Source organism: Mus caroli, unplaced genomic scaffold (genome assembly GCF_978045245.1).
Source record: "Mus caroli unplaced genomic scaffold, Mus_caroli_1 scaffold_12, whole genome shotgun sequence".
Lineage (NCBI taxonomy): Eukaryota > Metazoa > Chordata > Mammalia > Rodentia > Muridae > Mus > Mus caroli.
Genome location: NW_028227267.1, coordinates 73,186,157 through 73,209,641, shown reverse-complemented (window position 1 = coordinate 73,209,641; position 23,485 = coordinate 73,186,157). Strand labels below are relative to the sequence as shown.

General features: G+C 39.4%; 1 protein-coding gene across 4 annotated transcripts in view; it reads right to left on the bottom strand.

Moving 5' to 3' along the window:
* Ccdc122 (coiled-coil domain containing 122) overlaps positions 1-23,485 on the bottom strand; it is a 66,009-nt gene that overhangs the window by 42,071 nt on the left and 453 nt on the right. Inside the window, exon 1 of one of the 4 annotated variants that reach the window (XM_029469202.2) lies at positions 23,349-23,468. The exons of the other annotated variants lie outside the window; for them this stretch is intronic. The gene's annotated coding sequence lies outside the window, so the exon portion shown is untranslated. Of the gene's footprint in view, positions 1-23,348; positions 23,469-23,485 lie in introns of those variants that run through there. 4 annotated transcript variants of the gene reach the window in all.

Sequence of the window (23,485 nt, the reverse complement as noted above, 5' to 3'; positions counted from 1 at the left end):
TTTAATCTGAATGAATAACATTCTTACTAAAACCAAAGCCCAAGGTTGGCTCAACAATTCCTAGGATATTGGAACACTGGTGGGGGCTAATCTAACTTAGCTATATGTCAAAAATCATTCCTTAGAGGCACTTATAATAAAACAATATTGAAGGACAAGTTTGGAGCATTCATGCTACGGGTTGCCAAGACTCCAGGAGACTAAGTTTCTGTGAAACTTTTTGCCTCAGAACCATGTTCAAGCTTTTGGGCCTGTCATACAGTTTTCACTGGAGTGGGTGTGGCATGGCAGATTGTCAGACTCTGGATATTTTCTTGTCTTCAAGTCACTCCCTTCAAATCTCACTTGGAACTTCCTTCCTTCCTACTGTCTTCCTGACTCTGAGTCCATTCCATTGTCATGCCTCTGCTCTGTATCCTTCCATCACTGCACACAGACCTGCCTCAGATTAACATTGGTGGATATGATCACATTCTCTAGCTGGCTTATTAGGTTTTGTAGTCAGAGACTTTAAAGTTCACCTACCTAACTTGAAAGCGCAAACTTTGTGCTTAGCCCAGTGCTTTCACTGACTACAGTCCTGAGCTTCTTTTATGCCTACTTGTGCTGGACACTACGTACTTTAGACCTTTATGTATTAATGTAATATTTATTCTGCTCTTGGTAGTGTTCTAAGTATTTTACTTATATGAACTCATCTGACCCTATGAGGTAGATATTTATAGAAAAGCTCACTGAGGCACCACATATAGTCAGGTAGCTATAGTGATGATACTTGAATTAATTTATTTTGGTACCAAAGTTCATATTCTTAATGTTATGTTAGAGTACTACTTTTGAGAGGGTAGAATCTTCACTTCAGAATCAAATTAGATTGTTAATCTTTTTCCCTTAGTTCTGGGGGTTTGAACCCAGGCATAATGTCTTTGTGTACACACATCCTACCATAGAGCATCTGCTTCCCCATTCATACTACCATCACCACTTTTCTGTTTGAGGAACTATTTCAAGATAGTGGCTTCAGCACCCCAATTTGCATGTTTGAATAAGGAACCTAATTTCATGCTATAATTTCCTATTAGGTGAGTTATCTTCCTAGTAACTTCAATCTCCCTCCTCCAAACCAGTGCCACTGGCACAATCGGCCTAAACCTGGATATTATACTTAATATCTATCTTAACTCAGTCTTTAGGAAAAGCCTTCAGGCCTTCAAATCATTCTTTACTACAAAGATGTATCTCCACTGAGCTTGATACATCCCTCAAATGGATGCAAGGACATGCCCCAACACATCCTTTGTGCTCCCTGAAACTCAAGCTCCACCTTCAGCAGAATCTCCAAGCTTGCTTTACCTGTTTTTGGTTTAAGTGAAACCCAGAAACACTGCCCCTTCATCAGGTCACTAGGTATAGTAGTGTCCTCAAAGGCCTTAGTATCAAAATACGTTCCTTCTTTATCTGGTTATGCACATTACCCCAAACCTAACCAACAGGAATGCCACCACAGTCACACGATGAGCTCTTTCAGATATCAATGCCTTTCTTTAATCCCTTTCTATCCAAGATACTTGCTATCCTCTTCCTTTCGTTATTCTGGAGCCCACTCAAGTATCTACCACACCATCTTTAATGTACTTCTGCATGGTATCTATGTCCTCCATGTTTCTACATTCAAAGTTCAAGCTTCCTTTTATTTGACCTATTGACAACATTTAACACATTTGATCGTGACTTCCTCCTCTGAAGCACAATACCTTGCCCCTTTTGCTGGTTCTTTTCATCTTCCTCACTTTTTAAAAAATTTTTTTTAATTAGGTATTTTCTTTTTTTTATTGCATTTTTTAATTAGGTATTTTCTTCATTTACATTTCCAATGCTATCCCAAAAGTCCCCCATACCCTCCCCCCCAACACTTCCCACACACACACTCCCTCTTCTTGGCCCTGGCGTTCCCCGGTACTGAGGCATATAAAGTTTGCAAGACCAATGGGCCTCTCTTTCCAATGATGGCCGACTAAGCCCTCTTCTGATACATATGCAGCTAGAGACACAAGCTCTGGGGTACTGGTTAGTTCATAATGTTGTTCCACCTATAGGGTTGCAGACCCCTTTAGCTCCTTGGGTACTTTCTCTAGCTCCTCCATTGGGGGCTCTGTGATCCATTAACTTCTGACTGTGAGCATCCACTTCTGTGTTTCCCAGGCACCGGCATAGCCTCCCAAGAGACAGCTATATCTGGGCCCTTTCAGCAAAATCTCTCTAGTGTATGCAATGGTGTCAGCGTTTGGAGGCTGATTATGGGATGGATCCCCAGGTATGGCAGTCTCTAGATGGTCCATCCTTTCATCTCAGCTCCAAACTTTGTCTCTGTAACTCCTTCCATGGGTGCTTTGTTCCCAATTCTAAGAAGGGGCAAAGTGTCCACACTTTGTATTCATTATTCCTGAGTTTCGTGTGTTTTGCAAATTGTATCTTGTATCTTAGGTATTCTAAGTTTCTGGGCTAATATCCAATTATCAGTGAGTACATATCATGTGAGTTCTTTTGTGATTGGGTTACTTCACTCAGGATGATGCCCTCCAAGTCTATCCATTTGCCTAGAAATTTCATAAATTCATTCTTTCTAATAGCTTAGTAGTACTCCATTGTATAATTGTACCACATTTTCTGTATCCAGAAAATTTTCTGTTGAGGGAAATCTGAGTTCTTTTCAGCTTCTGGCTATTATAAATAAGGCTGCTATGAACATAGTGGAGCATGTGTCCTTCTTACCGGTTGGAACATATTCTGGATATATGCCCAGGAGAGGTATTGCGGAATCCTCCGGTAGTACTATGTCCAATTTTCTGAGGAACCACCAGACTGATTTCCAGAGTGGTTGAACAAGCTTGCAATCCCACCAACAATGAAGGAGTGTTCCTCTTTCTCCACATCCTCGCCAGCATCTGCTGTCACCTGAATTTTTGATCTTAGCCATTCTGACTGGTGTGAGGTGGAATCTCAGGGTTGCTTTGATTTGCATTTCCCTGATGATTAAGGATGCTGAACATTTTTTCAGGTGCTTATCAGCGATTCGGTATTCCTCAGGTGAGAATCCTTTGTTTAGCTCTAAGTCCCATTTTTTAATGGGGTTATTTAATTTTCTGGAGTCCACCTTCTTGAGTTCTTTATATATGTTGGATATTAGTCCCCTATCTGATTTAGGATAGGTAAAGATCCTTTCCCAATCTGTTGATGACCTTTTTGTCTTATTGACAGTGTCTTTTGCCTTACAGAAGCTTTGCAATTTTATGAGGTCCCATTTGTCGATTCTCAATCTTACAGCACAAGCCATTGTTGTTCTATTCAGGAATTTTTCCCCTGTGCCCATATCTTCAAGGCTTTCCCCCACTTTCTCCTCTATAAGTTTCAGTGTCTCTGGTTTTATGTCGAGTTCCTTGATCCACTTAGATTTGACCTTAGTACAAGGAGATAGGAATGGATCAATTCGCATTCTTCTACATGATAACCGCCAGTTGTGCCAGCACCATTTGTTGAAAATGCTGTCTTTTTCCACTGGATGGTTTTAGCTGCCTTGTCAAAGATCAAGTGACCATAGGAGTGTGGGTTCTTTTCTGGGTCTTCAATTCTATTTCATTGGTCTACTTGTCTGTCACTATACCAGTACCATGCAGTGTTTATCACAATTGCTCTGTAGTACAGCTTTAGGTCAGGCATGGTGATTCATTCAACCAGAGGTTCTTTTATCATTGAGAAGAGTTTCTGCTATCCTAGGTTATTTGTTATTCCAGATGAATTTGCAGATTGCTCTTTCTAATTCGGTGAAGAATTGAGTTGGAATTTTGATGGGGATTCCATTGAATCTGTAGATTGCTTTCGGCAAGATAGCCATTTTTACTATATTGATCCTCCCAATCCATGAGTATGGGAGATCGTTCCATATTCTGAGATCTTTAATTTCTTTCTTCAGAGACTTGAAGTTCTTATCATAGAGATCTTTCACTTCCTTAGTTAGACTCACGCCAAGGTATTTTATATTATTTGTGACTATTGAGAAGGGTGTTGTTTCCCAAATTTCTTTCTCAGCCTGTTTATCTTGTGTGTAGAGAAAGGCCATTGCCTTGTTTGAGTTAATTTTATATCCAGCTACTTCACTGAAGCTGTTTATCAGGCTTAGGAGTTCTCTGGTGGAATTTTTAGGGTCACTTATATATACTATCATATCATCTGCAAAAAGTGATATTTTGACTTCTTCCTTTCCAATTTGTATCCCCTTGATCTCCTTTTGTTGTCGAATTGCTCTGGCTAGGACTACAAGTACTATGTTTAATACGTAGGGAGAAATTGGGCAGCCTTGTCTAGTCCCTGATTTTAGTGGGATTGCTTCCAGCTTCTCACCATTTACTTTGATGTTGGCTAATGGTTTGCTGTAGATTGCTTTTGTCATGTTTAGGGATGGGCCTTGAATTCCTGATCTTTACAAGACTTTTATCATGAACGGGTATTGGATTTTGTCAAATGCTTTTTCCGCATCTAAGGAGATGATCATGTGGTTTTTGTCTTTTGTTTATATAGTGGATTATATTGATGGATTTCCGTATATTAAACCATCCCTGCATCCCTAGAATGAAACCTACTTGGTCAGGATGGATGATTGTTTTGATGTATTCTTGGATTCGGTTAGCGAGAATTTTATTGAGTATTTTTGCATCAATATTCATAAGGGAAATTGGTCTGAAGTTCTCTATCTTTGTTGGGTCTTGCTGTGGTTTAGGTATCAGAGTAATTGTGGCTTCATAGAATGAATTTGGTAGAGTACCTTCTGCTTCTATTTTGTGGAATAGTTTGTGAAGAACTGGAATTAGATCTTCTTTGAAGGTCTAATAGAACTCTGCACTAAACCCATTTGGTCCTGGGCTTCTTTTGGTTGGGAGACTATTAATGACTGCTTCTATTTCTTTAGGGGATATAGGACTGTTTAGATCATTAACCTGATCCTGATTTAACTTTGTTACCTGGTATCTGTCTAGAAACTTGTCCATTTCATCCAGGTTTTCCAGTTTTATTGAGTATAGCCTTTTGTAGAAGGATCTGATGGTGTTTTGGACTTCTTCAGGAGTTGTTGTTATGTCTCCCTTTTCATTTCTGATTTTGTTAATTAGGATGCTATCCCTGTGCCCTCTAGTGAGTGTGGGTAAGGGTTAATCTATCTTGTTGATTTTCTCAAAGAACCAGCTCCTCATTTGGTTGATTCTTTGAATAGTTCTTCTTGTTTCTACTTGGTTGATTTCGCCCCTGAGTTTGATTATTTCCTGCCATCTACTCCTCTTGGGTGAATTTGCTTCCTTTTGTTCTTGAGCTTTTAGGTGTGTTGTCAAGCTGCTAGTGTGTGCTCTCTCTAGTTTCTTTTTGGAGGCACTCAGAGCTATGAGTTTTCCCCTTAGAAATGTTTTCATTGTGTCCCATAAGTTTGGGTATGTTGTGGCTTCATTTTCATTAAACTCTAAAAAGTCTTCCATTTGTTTCTCTATTCCTTCCTTGACCAAGGTATCATTGAAAGAGTGTTGTTCAGTTTCCAAGTGAATGTTCCCTTTCCATTATTTATGTTGTTATTGAAGATCAGCCTTAGTCCATGGTGATCTGATAGGATGCATGAGGCGATTTCAATATTTTTGTATCCGTTGAGGCCTGTTTTGTGACCAATTTTATTGTCAATTTTGGAGAAGTTACCATGAGGTATATCCTTTTGTTTTAGGATAAAATGTTCTGTAGATATCTGTTAAATCTATTTGTTTCATAACTTCTGTTAGTTTCACTGTGCCCCTCTTTAGTTTCTGTTTCCATGATCTGTCCATTGATGAAAGTGATGTGTTGAAGTCTCCCACTATTATTGTGTGAGGTACAATGTGTGCTTTGAGCTTTACTAAAGTTTCTTTAATGAATGTGGCTGCCCTTGCATTTGGAGCATAGATATTCAGAATTGAAAGTAGTTCCTTTTGGAAGATTTTACCTTTGATGGGTATGAAGTTTCCCTCCTTGTCTTTTTTGATAACTTTGGGTTGGAAGTCGATTTTATTAGATATTAGAATTGCTACTCCAGGATGTTTCTTCAGACCATTTGCTTGGAAAATTGTTTTCCAGCCTTTCATTCTGAGGTAGTGTCTGTCTTTTTCCCTGAGATGGGTTTCCTGTAAGCAGCAAAAGGTTGGGTCCTGTTTGTGTAGCCAGTCTGTTAGTCTATGTCTTTTTATTGGGGGCATTGAGTCCATTGATATTAAGAGATATTAAGGAAAAGTAATTGTTGCTTCCTATTATTTTTGTTGTTAGAGTTGCCATTCTGTTCTTGTGGCTGTCATATTTTAGGTTTGTTGAAGGATTATTTTCTTGCTTTTTCTAGGGTATGTTTTCCGTCCTTGTATTGGTTTTTTTCTGTTATTATCCTTTGAAGGGCTGGATTCATGGAAAGATAATGTGTGAATTTGAGTTTTTTCGTGAAATACTTTGGTTTCACCATCTATGGTAATTGAAAATTTGGCTGGGTATAGTAGTCTGGGCTGGCATTTGTGTTCTCTTAGTGTCTGTATAACATCTGTCCAGGCTCTTCTGGCTTTCATAGTCTCTGGTGAAAAGTCTGGTGTAATTCTGATAGGTCTGCCTTTATATGTTACTTGACCTTTTTCCCTTACTGCTTTTAATATTCTATCTTTATTTAGTGTATTTGTTGTTCTGATTATTATGTGTCGGGAGGAATTTCTTTTCTGGTCCAGTCTATTTGGAGTTCTGTAGGCTTCTTGTATGTTCAGGGGCATCTCTTTCTTTAGGTTTGGGAAGCTTTCTTCTATAATTTTGTTGAAGATATTTGCTGGCCCTTTAAGTTGAAAATTTTCATTCTCATCAACTCCTATTATCCGTAGGTTTGGTCTTCTCATTGTGTCCTGGATTTCTTGGATGTTTCGAGTTAGGGTCTTTTTGCATTTTGCATTTTCCATTTTCTTTGATTGTTGTGCCGATGTTCTCTATGGAATCTTCTGCACCTGAGATTCTCTCTTCCATCTCTTGTATTCTGTTGCTGATGCTCGCATCTATGGTTCCAGATTTCTTTCCTAGGGTTTCTATCTCCAGTGATGCCTCACTTTGGGTTTTCTTTATTGTGTCTACTTCCCTTTTTAGATCTAGTATGGTTTTGTTCATTTCCAGCACCTGTTTGGATGTGTTTTCCTGTTTTTCTTTAAGGACTTCTCCCTGTTTGGCTGTGTTTTCCTGTTTTTCTTTAAGGACTTGTAACTCTTTAGCAGTGTTCTCCTGTATTTCTTTAAGTGAGTTATAAAAGTCCCTCTACCATCATCATGAGATATGCTTTTAAATCCAGGTCTAGCTTTTCGGGTGTGTTGGCGTGCCCAGGACTGGGTGAGGTGGGAGTGCTGCGTTCTGATGATGGTGAGTGTTCTTGGTTTCTGTTAGTAAGATTCTTATGTTTGCCTTTTGCTATCTGATAATCTCTGGAGTTAGTAGTTATAGTTGTCTCTGGTTAGAGCTTGTTCCTCTCGTGATTCTGTTAGCCTCTATCAGCAGACATGGGAGACTAGCTCTCTTCTGAGTTTCAGTGGTCAGAGCACTCTCTGCAGGCAATCTCTCCTCTTGCAGGGAAGGTGCACAGATACTTGCCTCCTGGCAGAAGATGAAGGCCCAAAACAGGGCCTGTCCCAGAAACTGTTAGCTTCTGTAGTCCACACTCTCACCTGTGCAGATTAGTCTCAGAGGGATTCGGGAACCAAGATGAGTTCCCCTGGTGCTCTGGCAAAGCCTTCCCGTGTGGGGCAGACACCTCTCCTCTGGCAGGGAAGGTGCCCAGATGTCTGGAGCCCGTAAGGAGATCTGCCTCAGAAGCTGTCCTCTAGGGACCTTGGGGGTGTCTGCCGACTCTGCGCCCAAGGTGACCCGGTGCTGGTGCCAACCGGAAGGGGCTTGTGACCCTGATCAGGCCGGGTTTTCTGCTTCCCTAATGCTGTCTCAGGTCCCGCGTGATTGGATTGGAGCAGTAGTTGTGTTCCACTCACCAGAGGTCCAAAGATCGTGTGGAGAGTCCTCTAAGGATCTTGGCGGTGTCCGCCAACTCTGCACCCAGGTGACCCTGTGCTGGCACTGACTGGAAGGGACTTGTCTTCCTCACTGTTATAGAGTGTCCTGGTACTCATCTTCACCTACCTCCTTTCTGGTCCTCCTGATACAGTATACCCTTCAGTTCGATTCTTTAAGATCATCTAGTATGAGGCTGAGCATTCCTAAATCTATATCTCTACCCTGAACATCCTTTTTTACCTACAGACTCAGATCAGATTCCCTACTTCATATCTCCACTTGATTTTTGAACAGGCATTACTATTTTTAAACTCCTCACCTCTTTGTCCCCTCCAGCATTGCATATCTCAATAAATTATAAGTCCATTGTTGTTGTTCAGGACACAAATACTAGGTTATTATCTCAGAAGTCTCAAAAAGATAGAGATCTCAGGGCAATTTAGCTAGATTTGGAAAGATAATGTGAGTTCCTTGCCCCTTTGTCCTTAAAGATACACCACAAGTACAATGTCCAAGGCCAGAACTTTCTTTGTCTCACTCAAGGGACAAACCAGATTCTGATTATTTTTCTTCCTTTAGATAATACAATTCTTTCTTTTAAACTTATTACTTGAAGTTGGAGAGATAGCTCAGTGATTAAAAGTTCTGGCTGTTCTTCCAAAGGTGAGGCCCTGACTTCAATTCCCAGCAACCACATGGTAGCTCACAACCATCTATAATGGGATCCAATGCCCTCTTCTGGTTTATCTAAAGACAGATACAGTGTACTCATATACATAAAATAAATAAGTAAATCTTCTTAAAAACAAAACAACAAAAACAAAAATACCTTACTGGTCACATTTAAGTTATATTGGAATCCAATTTCCCTTAACTGTGTTAACAGGGAATCTTTCCTAACAGCTCTTCCTTAAGCATGGCCTTATTCTTTCATTTCTTTCTCTTCCTCTTTCTCTTCCTCTTCCTCTTCCTCCTCCTCCTCCTCCTCTTCTTTTCTTTTTCTCCTCCTCTTCTTCCTCTTCCTCCTCTTCTTCCTCTTCCTCCTCCTCCTCCTCCTCCTCCTCCTCCTCCTCCTCCTCCTCCTCTTCTTCTTCTTCTTCTTCTTCTTCTTCTTCTTCTTCTTCTTCTTCTTCTTCTTCTTCTTCCTCTCTCTCTCTCTCTCTCTCTCTCTCTCTCTCTCTCTCTCTCTCTCTCTCTCTCTCTCTTCCCCATCCATACGTGTGCACATATGTGGAGGCAAAGGCAGGCAGACCTTGAGTGAATGTCTTTCCCAATGACTTTCTATGTCTTTGTTTGTTTGGAAATAAACTCTCCCACTGAACCTAATTCACTGGTTAGGCTAGACTGGCTGGCCAGCATGGTCCAGGGACCATCCTATCTCTGCCTTCCTAGTGGCATATTACAGGCATATACTACTCTGCTTGGCTTTCTTATGTGAGCTTTGTGGGAACTAACTTAAGTCTTCATGTATGCAAACACACTACTGATTGAGCCATGTTTCCAACTCTATTGTTTTTAATAGCATTGATCATCACTGGCATCTTTTATACCTGTTTTTATATCCTTCAGCCAATGCAAACTTTAAAAGCATAGATACCAAGAAATGCCTGGCACATAGTATGTGCAGACCCATAATCAATCAATCAGTTTGTCTGTCTGTTTATCTATATATCTCTACTTCACCCTATTATGACATAATAATGTTTCTTGAGATAGTTCTGATCATGTCCACTGTGATGGTTTGTATATTCTTGGACCAGGGAATGGCACCATTTGGAGGTGTGACCTGGTTGGAGAAGGTGTGTCACTGTGGGTGTGGGCTTAAACCCTAGGTGCCTGAAAGTCAGTCTTCCACTAGCAGCCTTTGGATGAAGATGTAGAACTCTCAGCTCTTCCTGCGCCATGCCTGCCTGGATACTGCCATGCTCCCACCTGATGAAAATGGACTGAACCTCTAAACCTGTAAGCCAGCCCCAATTAAATGTTGTTTTGATAAGACTTGCCTTGGTCATGGTGTCTGTTCACAGCAGTAAAACTCTAAGATATCCACATTACAGTCAACCTTTCAATTCAACTCTAATTTAGATACCATCTTCTTCAAAAAGAAAGTATATCTAGGCAGACATGAATCTCTCTTTTTAGTATATTGTTTCTCTACATACTCTGCTAGATAACATTTTAGGCTCTACAGTGAGACTCTCTCACTTTAAATCTAGGTAGTACCATTTACCATATTAGGTGAAGCATTCAGCAAGTTCCCAACTATTCAAAAAACCCTTTTGTTCTTATACTTTTAATCATTTTCTTCTATTCCCCGTTAGACTATACTCTATAAAGGTAAATAGCATCCTACTCTTTTTGCACTCCCTCAAATATTTGGTGACATATAAAGAATGAAGAAAACTAGATTCATAAAAGAACATAGCTGGTATTTCTTGATCTTTATTTCCAAATCAACATCAGTTGAAGAACTCTTACATAACATTTAATAACCAACTATTCTTTTAAAAAAATGAAAAAGATTGAGTTGGATTTTTTTGTTGTTGTTTTCTTTGTTGTTTTTCTCCTAGATCTCTATGGTGGAACATGAAAAAGAAAAAGAAAAGAAAAAAAGAAAAGAAGAGAAGAGAAAAGAGAAAAGAAAAGCAATCTACTGCCATCTACTGATATTTTATTAAAATTACATAAATCTTTACAAAGAATCATAGCAAGCTAGATGCCAACCAAAAGAAATCCATAAATCATATTCATTAAAAATGTATTACAGTGGAAGCTGAGAATATTAATAAACACTTGACCTAGACTGATCATAAGATGGAAGGACAGATTTTCATTCTCCTTCCTGTCTTCCATTTTGATCTCTCCAGTCTCAGTCAGTCCTGTAGCAGATGGCTTGCAGAGGTTACTCTTCCCACACTACCTCCACTCCCTGGGGAGTCCACTCTTGTTGGGAGACAACTCAGTCTCCCCTGACCCCAGGCTTCCCTTCTAGCTCATCTCCATTTCTTTGTGTCAACAGATACCCAGAAACACTTGCTCCCTTGGACCAAGTACTCTTTCACTTTTAATTTTTAAGTTGGGTAGATGTGAGGTCCATGGTAGAGAATGCTTCCACAAGTTGTTTGGTGACAGAAAGGAATGGGGATGGGATAGGGCAGACCACAGGGGCTTGGACTCAAGAAGGTAATTTTTACTACCCCTCTGGTTCTCATCATTCTCTGTACAACAGAAATGGTCTTTCAGGAGCTCCTCCTCCCATCTCAACATCATTCACTGAAGACCACGACTGTTGGTATAGATTCAAGATCTCTCTAGCTCTTTCATCTCCGTGTCTCCAGATGTAATCTTCCTCTTAATACAGCCTACTTGCAAACATCCCACCTCTTACCACAATTCACTCGCTGGGTTTTCCACCTCTTGGTGTGAACCAGATCCCCCTAACTCTTTGCCATAGCTCCTCTCAGTCTTTCTTCCCTAGCCTACCCCCATTCCTTTCTGTCACCAACCAACTTGTGGAAGCATTCTCTACCAGGGACCTCACATCTACCCAACTTGCCTAGGATCCAGAAAGGGCAACAGCAACCAAAGAATAAGACACCCATCCAACAAAGACAAGACCATAGGTCAAAACTAGAAATACCTTAATCATCATAATTCCAGATACCTAGACTCTAGTATAAAAACACATTAACTACCAAAATAATATGCCTCTACCAGAAACTAATAACCCTGTTTCAGCTCAGCAGGCCTTAATAAATGTAATAAAACTAAAACACAATCCAAAATAGCAATTATTAACATATTCAAGGATCTTAAATGGGATATGAATAAATCCTTTAATAAAGACCATGAAAACATAAAGAAACAGTTGAATGAAATAATACAAAATTAAAAGCGAAAGACTTCAAAAAAGAAATACAATCACTAATGAAAACTCAACTGAAATAAAACTGGAAATACAAAATTTAGCAAATCAAAAGCCTCAGAGTTAAGCCTCACCAACAAGACATGGAAGATAGAATTTTGAGTTTTGAAGAGAAAGAAGAAATAAATAGTTCAGCTTTTAAAAATGTTAATGTCTTGAAAGAACCAAAAAAAAAAAAAAAGTTAAGCATCCAGGAATTTGGAAAACTATGACAAGACCAGATTTACAAATAATAGAGATAAAAAGGGAAGAGAAACCCAAGTTAAAGGCATAGAAAATACTTTTTTAAAGCAAAATTATAGATGAAAATTTTGCCAACCTAAAGAAGGTGCCAACCAAGGTATAAGGAGAATAGAGATCACAAGGTATAAGGTGAATACAGAACACAAGGTATAAGGAGAATAGAGAACACAAGGTATAAGGAGAATAGAGGACACAAGGTATAAGGAGAATAGAGAACACAAGGTATAAGGAGAATAGAGAACTCAAGGTATAAGGAGAATAGAGGACACAAGGTATAAGGAGAATAGAGAACACACGGTATAAGGAGAATAGAGAACACAAGGTATAAGGTGAATAGAGAACACACGGTATAAGGAGAATAGAGAACACAAGGTATAAGGTGAATACAGAACACAAGGTATAAGGTGAATACAGAACACAAGGTATAAGGAGAATAGAGAACACAAGGTATAAGGAGAATAGAGGACACAAGGTATAAGGAGAATAGAGAACACAAGGTATAAGGAGAATAGAGAACACACGGTATAAGGAGAATAGAGAACACAAGGTATAAGGTGAATAGAGGACACAAGGTATAAGGAGAATAGAGAACACAAGGTATAAGGAGAATAGAGAACACAAGGTATAAGGAGAATAAAGAACACAAGGTATAAGGTGAATACAGAACACAAGGTATAAGGTGAATACAGATCACAAGGTATAAGGTGAATACAGAACACAAGGTATAAGGTGAATACAGAACACAAGGTATAAGGAGAATAGAGAACACAAGGTATAAGGAGAATAGAGGACACAAGGTATAAGGAGAATAGAGAACACAAGGTATAAGGAGAATAGAGAACACACGGTATAAGGAGAATAGAGAACACAAGGTATAAGGTGAATAGAGGACACAAGGTATAAGGAGAATAGAGAACACAAGGTATAAGGTGAATAGAGGACACAAGGTATAAGGAGAATAGAGAACACAAGGTATAAGGAGAATAGAGAACACAAGGTATAAGGAGAATAAAGAACACAAGGTATAAGGTGAATACAGAACACAAGGTATAAGGAGAATAAAGAACACAAGGTATAAGGTGAATAGAAAATACAAAATAGACAGGACCAAAAAAGAAATTCCCATGACATATAATCAAAACACTAAACACAGAGAACAAAGAATGTATATTAAAACCTGCAAGGGCAAAAGACCAATCACCTATAAGCAGGAAGGTCAATCGGAATAACACCAGACTTTTCAATAAAGACTTACAGCATGGATAGATGTTTTACAAACTCCAAGAGACCACAGATGCTGTCCCAGACTACTACACCCAACAAAAATGCCAATCACAATCAACAGAGAAAGAAAAACATTCCATGATGAAACAAAACTTAAGCAACTTCTACCAACCTAGCATATAGAAGGCACTAGAAGGAAAACTTTAGTCCAAAGATGTTAATTACACCTAAAACCACACACAAAATACCCCACTAAGTTGAAGAGAGGAGAAAAACCTCACATCATAAAAACAAAACAAACACAGCTTATTGATAATTCTCAATATTAATAGTATAAATCTTCAATAAAAAGTCACAGGCTAGCTGATCGGATTAGAAAACAGGATCTTCCTATTGTATGTAAGAAACACTCAGCCATCAAGGACAGATATTACCTTAGGATAGAAGGATGGAATGAGGAATGTTATATTCCACACAAGTGGGCTGAAAAACAAGTAGGTGTAGCCATTTTAATATCTGACAAAATAAACTTCAAATCCAAACTGATCAGGAGTGGGAAGGATACTACATACTCACCTACGGAAAAAACATAACTCACTACTGAATAGAAAAATGGGTAAAGAGAGAAATCAAAAGGGAAATTTAAAAGTACTTTAGAATTGAATGCTATTGAAAAAACCACACATTCAAACCTATGGAACACAATGAAGGCAGATCTAAGAGGCAAGTTCAAAGCTTTAGAAGGATAAGACGATTGCAGACCCCTTTAGCTCCTTGGGTACTTTCTCCAGCTCCTCCATTGGGGGCCCTGTGATCCATCCAATAGCTGACTGTGAGCATCCACTTCTGTGTTTGCTAGGCCCCTGCATAGCCTCAAAAGAGACAGCTATATCTGGGTCCTTTCAGCAAACTCTTGCTAGTGTATGCAATGTTGTCAGCATTTGGAAGCTGATTATGGGATGGATACCCGGGTATGGCAATCTCTAGATGGCCCATCCTTTTGTCTCAGCTCCAAACTTTGTCTCTGTAACTCCTTCCATGGGTATTTTGTTCCCAATTCTAAGAAGGGGCAAAGTGTCCACATTTTGGTCTTCGTTCTTCTTGACTTTCATGTGTTTTGCAGTTTGTATTTTGTATCTTGTGTGTTCTAAGTCTGCAACCCTATAGGTGGAACAATAATATGAACTAACCAGTACCCCCCCACCCACCCAGAGCTCGTGTTTCTAGCTGCATATGTATCGGAAGTAGGCCTAGTCAGCCATCATTGGAAAGAGAGGCCCATTGGTCTTGCAAACTTTATATGCCTCAGTACAGGGGAATGCCAGGGCCAAGAAGTGGGAGTGGGTGGGTAGGGGAGTGGGGGAGAGGGCATGGGGGACTTTTGGGATAGCAATGGAAATGTAAATGAAGAAAATACCTAATAAAAAATAAAAAAGAAATTAAAAAAGAAGGATAAGAGGAGACAACACCTCAAAAGAACAGATAGACAGCAAGAGATCAATGAAACAGAAACAAATAACCACCACAACAAAATGACAGTCAATGAACAAAAAGTTAGCTCTTTTAGAAAATATGTAAAACTGAAAAACCCTTAGCCAAATAAACTAAACAACACAGATCAAAGGTCCAAATTAGAGATGACATTACAACGGACACTGAGGAAACCTAGAGAATCATAAGGATATACTTAAAAAAAAACTAGATGATTTTCTTGATATATACTTTGATTTTACACCAAAGTTAAATCAAGAAGCATTTTAAGCAGATCCATATCCCCTATAGAAGTAGAAGTAGTAATTAAAAGCCTTTCAACCCAAAACAAAACAACCCAAAAAAATGGATTCAGCTCAGAATTCTACTAGTACTTCAAAGAATTAATATTGGTACTTCTCCTCGGAGTATTTCACAAAATAAAAACTGAAGGAACACTTCCTAATTTTATGAGACCACTATTACCCTGATAACTGACCACACAAAGAACTAACAAAAAAAAGAAAATTACAGACCAATAGATCTTCTAAACATAGATGCAAAAATTCTAAGTAAAATACTTGCCAATTGAATTCAAGAATACTTTAAAAAATTATCCACCATGATTATGTAGGGTTCATCACAATAATGCAGGGACAGTTCAGCATACAAAAATCTATAAACATAACCTACCACATAAACAAACTGAAAGACAAAACCCACACAATCATCTCATTAGGTGCAGAAAAGGTCTTTGGGAGGAAAAAAATCTAACATCCTTTCATGATAAAAGTCCTAGGGAGAGACAAGGGGTACAAGTGACATGCCTCAAAGATAATTTACAGAAAGCCCACAGCCAACATTAACCTAATTGAAGAGAAAATCAAAGCATTTCCAGTAAAATCAAGAACAAGGAAAGAATGCCCACTCTCTCCCTACTTGCTCAGCACTTGAAGCCTTAACTAGAACAGAAGACTTAACTCGACAATTGAAGGAGATCTAGGTGTTACAAATAGGAAAGGGAGAAGTATCTTGATTTGCGGAAGACAAAGTTTTATACAGAAAAGATCCTAAAAATTCCACAAGGAAATCTCTAAGACTCATAAAAATGTTCAGCAAAGTAGTAGGAAACAAAAATAACACAAATAAATCAGAAGCTTTCCTATATACAAATGACAAATATATTGAGAAAGACATCAGGGAAGCAGCACTTTTTACAGTAGCCTCAAAAAAATGGTTTATTGCTATAAAGAGACACCACGAACACAGTAACTCTTGTAAAGGAAAATATTTAATTGGGGGCTGGCTTACAGCTCAGAGGATCAGTTCATTATCATCATGGTAGGAAACATGGCAGCATACAGGCAGACATGATGACATGATGTTGAAGAGGTAGCTGGGAACTCTTTTTTTTCTTTTTTATTGGATATTTTCTTTATTTACATTTCAAATGTTAACCCCTTCCCTGGTTTCCCCCCCTCCTAGAAACCCTCTATCCTATCCTCCCTCCCCCTGCTTCTATGAGGGTGTTCACCCACCCACACTCCCACCTCCCTGCCCTCAATTTCCCTTCACTGGGGCATCAATCCAGCCTTCATAGGACCAAGGATCTCTGCTTCCACCGATGCATGACAAGGCCATCCCCTGCTACTGCTACATATGCAGCTGGAGCCATGGGTACTCCTTTGTTGATGGCTTACTCCCAGGGAGCTCTGGGGGAATCTGGTTGGTTGATATTGTTGTTCTTCCTATGGGGTTGCAAACCGTTCAACTCCTCTATTGGGGACCCTGCACTCAGTCCAATGGTTGCCTGCAAGAATCTACCTCTGTATTTGTAAGGCTCTGGCAGGGCCTCTCAGGAGACAGCCATAGCCAGGCATGGTGGCGCACGCCTTTAATCCCAGCACTCGGGAGGCAGAGGCAGGCAGATTTCTGAGTTCGAGGCCAGCCTGGTCTACAAAGTGAGTTCCAGGACAGCCAGGGCTATACAGAGAAACCCTGTCTCGAAAAACCAAAAAAACAAAAACAAAAACAGGAGACAGCCATATCAAGCTCCTTTGAGCATGCACTTCTTAGCATCTGCAATAGTGTTTGGTAATTGTATATGGGATGAATCCCCCAGGTGGAACAGTCTCTGGATGGCTTTTTCTTCAGTCTCTGCTCTACACTTTATCTCCATATTTGCTCTTGTGAGTATTTTGTTCTCCTTCTAAGAAGGACTAAATCACCCACACTTTGGTCTTCCTTCTTCATGAGCTTCATGTGATCTGTGAATTGTATCTTGGTTATTTGGATTTTTGGGCTAATATCCACTTATCATCAGTGAGTGCATACCATGTGTGTTCTTTTGCGATTGGGTTACCTTACTCGGGATGATATTTTCTAGTTCTATCCACTTGTCTAAGAATTTCATGAATTCACTGTTTTTAATAGCTGAGTAGTACTCCATTGTGTAAATGTACCATATTTTCTGTATCCATTCCTCTGTTGAAGGACATCTGGGTTCTTTCCAGCTTCTGGCTATTATAAATAAGGCTGCTATGAACATAGTGGAGCATGTGTCCTTATTATATGTTGGAGCATCTTCTGGGTATATGCCCAGGAGTGGCATATCTGGGTCCTTAGGTAGCACTGTGTCCAATTTTCTGAGGAACCGCCCAACTGATTTCCAGAGTGGTTTACCAAGGTAGCTGAAAGTTCTACATCTGGATCCATAGGAGGCAGGAAGAAAGAGTGACACTAGGCCTGGTTTGAGCATTTGAAACCTCAAAGCCCACCCCCCATTGACAGACTTCCTCCAGCAAGGCCACATCTACTCCCAAAAAGCCACACCTCCTAATAGTGCCACTCCCTGTGAGCTTATGGGGGCCATTTTCACTCAAACAACCACACTAAGCAAGTGAAAGACTTGTAGTTTAAGACACTGAAGAGAGAGACTGAAGAAGATGCCAAAAGATAGAAACATTTCCCATGGATTGGTAGGATTAATATTGTAAAGTATCCACCCCACCAAAAATAAAATACAGACTGACCAAAATTCCCACCTAAATTCCAACACAATTCTTCACATCAACTGAAAAAAAATTATTACCTTCTAATGGAGACACAAAAACCCTGGAGAGCTAAATAAAAATCCTGAATAATATAAGGACTTTTGGTTCTATCATCATATCAGATTTTAAGTTGTACCAAAACTCTATAGCAATAAAAACAGCACACCATACCAGAAATGTTGATCAATAGAATTGAAGACCCAAAGATAAAAACATACATCTATGGACACTCCAGTTTTTACAAAGGACCCAAAAATATAAACTGGAGAAAGACAGCATCTTCAACAAATGTTGATCAAACTGGATGGTTGCATGTAGAATAGTTCTAATGCACCCATATTTATCACCTGCACAAAACTCAAATTGACCAAGGACCTCAACATAAGACCTTAAATATCTGCGAGAAGAGAAAGTAGGTTTGAACTCATCAGCACAGGAAAGACTCTCTGAGCTGAACTGACAGTACGGGCAGTTGGAACAACAACTACTGCATGGAACCTCACAAAGATGAGAGGCTTCTCTAGGCCAAAGACACCATCATGCTGGCAAATGATGGCCATGTGCCAGGCCATGGAATGAAAACAGATTTTACCAGCCATATGTCTGATTGTGGGATAACATCTAAAATAGATAAATAAAAATAACTGAACATTAAGAAAACAGATAACCCAATTAAAAATGAGGTTAGGAACTAATCAGAAACTTCTCAAATGATAAAAGAGTTAAGAAACACTTAAACAAATGTTCAATATCCTTAGCCATCAGGAAAATGTAAATTAAAGCTACTTTGAGATTTCATCTTATACAAGTCAGAATGGCCAAGATCAATAAAGCAAAGCTCATGCTGGGAGGATGTGGGGCAAGGGGAACACTTATTCGGTGTTTGTGGGAATGCAAACTTGTACTGCCACTATGGAAATCAGTGTGGCTTTCTCAGGAAGCTGGAGATTAATCTGCTTCAATATCCAGCTACAGCACACTTGGACATATGCCCAAAGGACTCTAAATCTTACTACACAAACACTTGCTCATCCATGTTCACTGCTGCTCTAGTCATAACAGCTAGAAAATGCAAACAGCCTAGAAGCCCATCAAATAATGAATGGATAGTGAAAATGTGGGATAGTTACACAATGGGATATTAATAAGTTACTTTAAAAAGCAGAAAAACAAAATTAAGAAAATTGCAGGTCAATGGATGGAGCTAAAACAAAGCAAAACAAAACAAACAACAAAAGTTCATCTTGACTAAGGTAACCCCTCCACACCCCCAAAAAGCCAAATACTGTTTGTATGTTTTCTATTATATGTGGATGTTAGATTTAGCTTTTAAGCCTTCAATATGTGTGCTAAAATTAGTATAACCACAGAGGTTAATTACTAAGTAAAGGGACTGGGGGAGGGGGGAGTTATCCCAAGGAAGGAGAAATAGAATTTATTACTAAGGACAGATGTAAAGGGGAGACTGGAGTAGGAGGAGAGGTATGGAAGAGATGGGTAACTGATGGACTATGGGGAGGGCCAACTAACACTAAAGGCCACTTGAGGGTTAATATGGAAACACTACTAAAGAAACTTACTATTTTAGGAATGTATATATTATGTGATATGTATATGTATTATACATATACATGTAATATGTATATGCTTTATATACATACTAAAGAAATATAAATGGAGTCTTCAAATAATAAGCGAGAGAATGCCCCAACTAGGTATCTTACCGAGTGAAACTTCTAATGCCATCAATTAGTTGAGTCACTGGCCAAAGGAACCCAAACATGTCAAGCTATTGCATAAATCACTGGTTGGTTTCTACAAGCTGATGGTAAGACCCTATTGGTGCAGACAACACTTTTATACCTCAGCAAACAGAGAAAAGTCAAGTTGGTGCTTAACTAAAGGCTTCCCCTCTACTGACTAGTACTAGTTCCTGGTACTAGAAGGTAATCTGCATTCTACCAGAGAACAAAGGTAATCAAAACCCAGCATGAACTGTGCAACCTACAATGGTGACCTGCCTATGTGATATGCTGCTGTAATAGTGACAAAGATGTGGCAGTAACCAATCATTCTGTGAGGTAGAATTTATGCCTGACATAGCTAAAGTGGCCAAGAACCTAAGATTGGATAGGCCAAGGATCTAGGGGAAAGCCAGATACTACTGTTCACCTGAAGGAACATAGCAATAAAATTACTTCTAAAAATGGTCTGCCATACCTATAGATCTGTACTTAGCTATTACCAAAGAGGCTGCTTCTTGAAGTAAATGGGGTCTAACGCAGGGACCCACAACTAGACAATGTGCAGAGCAAGAAATATTGGAACTCTCATTCCTACATGGGATGTCTTGATCATACTCTTCCCTCAATGCTCAGGGATCTATAGGGAAGAAGGGGCAGAGATTGCCAGCCAGAGGGCATGAATGACACCTAAGAAACAATGCCTTTCAGACTCAACAGGAATGATGCACATGTGAACTCACAAAGACTCTGACAGAATGCACAAGGCCTGCACAACTTCAAGCCAGCTGGGGGCTCAGCTCTGAGAAGGAAACGTTGACATGGGATTCCATGTCTCACCAAGAACTATCTCAAAGTGGTACCTGCTTGCAAAGGAAAAATTAGTCTTCCTCAATGGAGTCTCACTGGGCATTTAAACCATACATCAGGACAGGTCCCATGACCAGCACTAGATGCCAACATAAAACAAACTCAGTGTTACTTTGGTCTCCTATAGTTTTGTTTGGGACTCCCCCCCCCCTTATTGGCCTTTGGTTTTCAATTTTGAGTTTTTGTGAGGTGTGTGTGTGTGTGCTTGTTTTTTAAAGAGAGAAAGAAGGGATCCGGGATTGAAGTTGGGTGGGAGGGGAGGATCTAGGAGGAGTTAGGAAAGGGGGAAAGTATGATCAGAATATATTATATGAAATTTTTTTTCAATAAGAAATGATAGGAGAACAAAAACCTTTCAAATGATACAAGGTCGGTCGTGGCAACACTTCATTTACTATTTTTGTCTCTATAATTGATGAAGATCAAATTTCTGTTAAGTCATCCAGTTTGTGGTCATTTGTTTTGGCAGTCCCAGCAAACTTAGCAGGGGCTATTAACATGGAAATTGGTATAGGTTACATGGCCTATTCTGAAAAGACACAAAAACTTTCATTCAAATGGCTTAAAAATAACTGTTTAGGCCAGTGAGGTGGCGCAGTAAAGATGCCTGAAGCTAACCCTGATAGCCTGAATTCAATCGCTGAGATTCACACAGTGGAGATGAGAACTGACTCAAGGAAGATGTCACCTGACCTCCACATGCATGAGCTTGCTTTCTGTCTCTGTCTCTGTTTCTGTCTCTGTCTGTCTGTCTGTCTGTCTGTCTGTCTCTCTCTCTCTCTCTCTCTCTCACACACACACACACACACACAAATACTCACAAAATAAAGGTTATACACATTTTAAAAAATTGATCATAGCTTTCAAAATTTCTACCATCTCATAAGATTTACAATATAGTATGATATATAGCAATTTCCCAAGAGTTTTCCTCAATAATAAAGTCCCTTAAATACTGCCTCTAAGACATACCTTCAAATAATTAAAATACAGAGGTAGTCTTAGCCTATCTACACTTGGCTTCTAACCACCTCCCTTTTCCTACTCCGTTTGTGAGTCCTGGGTGGTTAGTTCCCACAGTACGCCTAATGAGCATGGTTAGAAAACTGCTCTCAGGTGTGTTGTCCTGGTTTGGTTCTACCAGTTGAACTATACAACCATATCATAAATTATATGTTTGCTATCAAACCTGTTCATGCCAGCTATACTTGATACTATGCTCTTATAACTTAAGTAAATATGATGCAAGCCAATTATATGGTATAGAAATAAAGTTTTTGCTTCTCCGTAGTCTGTTTAATGATTTCTAAAGACACAGTAAAGGGCGTGAGATAACTATCAAAGATGCTAAAGAGTAAGCTTGCATTCTCATGGCTTTAAAGGTGCCTTTAAACTATTTTCCTCTTAAAGAAACAGAATATTGGGGACTCTTTTATGTTTAGAGATAGAGATGTGTGCTTTATGCAAGAGATGCAATACAGGAAAATAAGTTGATCATGTACAAAAAGGCTCTGGGATTTCTCAGTTGATTGACACATGAGCATCAGCTAGATTAAAATAAGTTTACGATACTACGCTACATTTGTTGACAACATTCTGGCTTAGTTTTGTCTTCTTTTTAAAAGCTTTACATAGACCAAACCTCCATAACCTGTAAGAACTTTCATTGCTATAAAATGTGTGATTCAGGGTCTAGCCAAACTTTGCAGTGTACTGTTTGGCCATGAGTTCAGACTGTGTCTATCAGAGGGCTCCTTGTACATGAAAATCCCAAGGAAGCTATTCTTCGAAGTGAGGCAACCAGGCCTCCAGGAAGGTTAAGTTTAAGCTTGAAGGGTATTGAGCAACCGAGAGCAGGTCAGCTCACAAAAGAAATGTGTTCAAAGTACAACAAGCAGCAAATGTAAAGAATTGTAGATGGCCTACGATAGAACAGCCTTTACTTGCATGGCTTGAGGAGTTTGCTGTTTGTTTTTTTCTTCCAAAATGAATTATGCATGTGAATCATCTGCGAGATGAAAATAAAAAAGCAGAACAAAACAAGCCCAGGCCTGACTCCCATAGACTCTGAGTCAATCTGCAGCCGGGGTGTGGGGTACCCACTCTACTATTAAGTTCTACTTGTTCCCATGTGCAATCAGGATTGAGAGGCTCTGGAGGAGCCTGGAAAAGGGGAGAGAGTGTTAAGAAATGCAGTCCAGACAGACCAGATGCTGAAGGAAATGGTATGTAAATACATTATCACAACTTCCCTAACAACTTCGCTATTTTGCTATTTTGAAAGTTTTGTTACTGCCAGAGCTGTTGCATGAATGAATCCTGAGCTCTCACCCTTGGACATGAAAACAAGAAAAAAAAAAGCCTCTAAACTTGCTTTGTAAGTTAAAAAATAAAAATAAAAAATCCATTTTCCTTAACTGACAGCAAGTTTATGCCAAGGCATGCATGTCTGATCAGATCTGTGTTATCTATCCCTCAGGGTTCCTGGAAGTGTCCAGTGAGCATACAATGTGTGCCCTCTGAAAGTGATCACATGGCCTGGAGTAGGATCTATGTGGGCTGGTTACCTTGGTCGCTAGTCAAGTTGAGATGGGTGCACACTTAACAAGACTCTTCTACACTCCCAGATTCCCTAGAGCCTTCTCATTCAGGAAACACTTGAGCACTTGGAGGAAGCCCAAGGAAAACGGAGGGCCTCTCCTTCCTCCATTGCCAGTCCTCAGAAAATGCGCTTTCTCTTACCTTCTCATATATTTTGAAGAGTGGTTATTTTTCCATTTACAACAGTACTTGGTTTTCATATTGTTGTTTTTAAATAAATAACATTAAACCCTTGGGGGACAAAGGAGCCTTAATTTTTATCTTATTGCTACTGTAAG